The sequence below is a fragment of the Theropithecus gelada genome, chromosome 16 (assembly GCF_003255815.1).
Source record: "Theropithecus gelada isolate Dixy chromosome 16, Tgel_1.0, whole genome shotgun sequence".
Taxonomy (NCBI): domain Eukaryota; kingdom Metazoa; phylum Chordata; class Mammalia; order Primates; family Cercopithecidae; genus Theropithecus; species Theropithecus gelada.
The window spans coordinates 55031652-55035124 of record NC_037684.1 but is presented as its reverse complement, the minus strand read 5'-3'; positions in this window follow the sequence as shown (position 1 = coordinate 55035124).

The following is a 3473-nucleotide window of genomic DNA, read 5'->3' as shown; positions in this document are numbered from 1 at the left end:
CAAGAGGAATAAAAAATAACAGAGAGTGGAGGGTTCACTAGAAAGTTGAGGCTGGGTGTGGTGGCTCATGCCTGTAATCCCAACACTTTGGGAGGCCGAGGCGGGTGGATCACTTGAGGTCAGGAGTTCGAGACCAGCCCAGCCAACATGGTGAAACCCCATCTCTACTAAAAATACAAAAATTTGCCTGGTGTGGTGGTGGGCTCCTGTAGTCCCAGCTACTTGGGAGGCTGAGGCAGGAGAATCACCTGAATATGGAAGATGGAGGTTGCAGTGAGCTGAGATCGTGGCACTGCACTCCAGCCTGGGCAACAGAGCCAGGCTCTGTCTCGAAAAAAAAAAAAAAGAAGAAAGTTGAGTGTCTGAGGTTGGTTGGAGTGGCTCACACCTATAATCCCAGCAGTTTGGAAGGCCAAGGCAGGAGGATTGCTTGAGCTTAGAAGTTCAAGACCAGCTTGGGAAACATAGTGAGACCTCATCTCTACAAAAAAAAATAAAATAAAAAATTAGCCAGGCATGGTGGTACATGCCTGTAGTCCCAGATACTTGGGAGGTTGAGGTAGGAGGATTGCTTGAGCCCAGGAGGTGGAGGCTGCCGTGAGCTGAGATCATGCCATAGCACTCCAGCCTGGGCAACAGAGCAACAGCCTTCCAAAATGCTGGGATTACAGGCATGAGCCTTGCACCTGGCTGGTTTGTTTGATTTTTTTGTTTGTTTGTTTGAGACGAAGTCCCCCTCTGTGGCCCAGGCTGGAGTACAATGGTGTGATCTTGGCTCACTGCAACCTCCACCTCCCAGGTTCAAGTGATTCTTGTGCCTCAGCCTTCCGAGTAGCTGGGATTACAGGTGTGCACCACCATGTCCAGTTATTTTTGTACTTTTAGTAGAGATGGGGTTTCATCACGTTGGCCAGGCTGGTCTCGAACTCCTGACCCCATGATATGCCCACCTGGGCCTCCCAAACTGCTGGGATTACACGTGTGAGCCACCACACCCAGCCGGGTAATTTAAACATTCTAGAGAGTCTTTACCAGATTTTTTTTTTTTTTTTGAGACAGAGTTCTGCTATTGTTGCCTAGGCTGGAGTGCAATGGCACGATCTCAGTTCACTGCAACCTCCGCCTCCCAGGTTCAAGCAATTCTCCTGCTTCAGCCTTCCGAGTAGCTGGTATTATAGGCATGCACCACCACGCCTGGCTAATTTTGTATTTTTAGTAGAGACAGCAGGGTTTCTCCATATTGGTCAGGCTGGTCTTGAACTCCCGACCTCAGGTGATCTGCCCGCCTCGGCCTCCCAAAGTGCTTGGATTACAGGCATGAGCCACTATGCCAGGCCTGTCTTTTACCAGATATTTGTTTCATAAATATTTTCTTCAGCTCAATGGCTTGCTCTTTTCTTTTTTTGAGATGGAGTCTTGCTCTGTCGCCCAGGCTGGAGTGCAGTGGCACAATCTCGGCTCACTGCCTCAAGTAGCTGGGACTACAGGCGCCCGCCACCACGCCCAGCTAATTTTTTGTATTTTTTTTAGTAGAAATGGGGTTTCACCGTGTTAGCCAGGATGGTCTCGATCTCCTGACCTCGTGATCCACCCACCTCGGCCTCCCAAAGTGCTGGGATTACAGGCGTGAGCCACCGTGCCCGGCCCCTTTTTTTTTTTTTTTAAAGACTGAGTTTCGCTCTTGTTGTGAAACTCCACATCTGGCCATTCTTTCATTTTCTGAATCATTTTACACAGGGAAGTTTTTAATTTTGATAAAGCCCAAATATAAAATTTTTTCTCGGCCAGGTGCAGTGGCTCATGCCTGTAATCCCAGCACTTTGGGAGGCCGAGGCAGGCGGATCACAAGGTCAGGAGTGCGAGACCAGCCTGGCCAATATGGTGAAACCCTCTCTCTACTAAAAAAAATATAAAAATTAGCCAGGCATGGTGGTGCACGCCTGTAATCCTGGCTACTAGGGAGGCTGAGGCACAAGAATCACTAGAACCCAGGAGGCAGAGGCTGTAGTGAGCCAAGATTGTGCCATTGCACTCCAACCTAGGTGACAGAGGGAGACTCCGTCTCAAAAAAAAAAAAAAAAAAAGATTTCAATTGAGATTCAGTTGAATCTATAGGTGAGTTTGGAAAGCACGAACGTCTTCACAACACTGAATCTTCCAGTCCATGAGCGTGATATACCTCTCAATTTATTTGGATCTTCTTTAATTTCAGCAATGTTTTCTAGTTTTCAGTAAGCCAAACTTGTACATTTCTTGTTAGATTCTTCCCTTAATATTTTAGGATGTTTAAAGCTATTATAAATTTTAATTTTGGCCAGGTGTGGGGGTTCGTGCTTGTAATCCCAGCACTTTGGGAGGCCGAGACAGGCAGATCACGAGGTCAGGAGATCGAGACCATCCTGGCTAACACGGTGAAACCCCGTCTCTACTAAAAAAATACAAAAAACTATCCGGGCGAGGTGGCGAGTGCCTATAGTCCCAGCTACTCGGGAGGCTGAGGCAGGAGAATGGCGTAAACCCGGGAGGTGGAGCTTGCAGTGAGCTGAGATCCAGCCACTGCACTCCAGCCTGGGCGACAGAGCGAGACTCCGTCTCAAAAAAAAAAAAAAAAAAAAAATTTAGTAAGGTGTAATGGCATGTGCCTGTGGTCCCAGCTACTTGGGAGGCTGAGCTAGGAGGATCCCTGAGCCTGGGAGGTCGAGGCTGCAGTGAGCTATGATCACACCACTGCACTCCAGCCTGGGTGACAGAGAGAGACCCTGTCTTCAAAAAAAAAAAAAAAAAAAAAAGAAGTGAAAAGAAAAGGAAGAGAGACGAGGACACAGATACACACAGAGGGATGACCCTGTGTGAGGACTCAGGAGAAGAGGGCCATCTACAAGCCAGGGAGAGAGGCCTCAGGAGGAACCAACTCTGCAGACACCTTGGTCTCGAACTTCCAGCCTCCAGGCCTGTGGGAGAATGGGCTCCTGCTGTTGGAGCCCTGTTCTGCGGCACCTTGTTACAGAAGCGCCAGAAACGAATGCAGCTCCACTGCAGCATGGACAGCGAGCCTCGTTCCCAAAGCCAGAGTGCAGACGGGGCCAACATTCGGGCCCAAGCTTTGATCCCAGGGTGATGGAGCCTGGTCTGCCTTCCGTGTTGGAGTCAGGGCCCTGGTGGCAGCGAGTGGGTGGGATGCTATGACCTGGTGTTGGGTAGAAGCCTCTTAGATCCCTGCCCTCTGTTCCCTCCACAGTGGCGGGAGTGGCTCCCACTGCCAGGACCTCGCAAAGGTCTCCCCCAAGGCAGGTGTCCTCCTTAGGGTCTGCCCTGTCTCCCGCAAAATTCTAGGCCAGTAACTAGGGCGTTCTGTCCCTGTGACTGGAGGGTGTGGGTCATTCTGCAAGGAGCTGCGGCCTGGCAGGATGGGGCGGACCGGTGGAAATGGAAATGGAGGATGGTGGAGGGGAGGGTGGCAGAAGGCCCGAGTG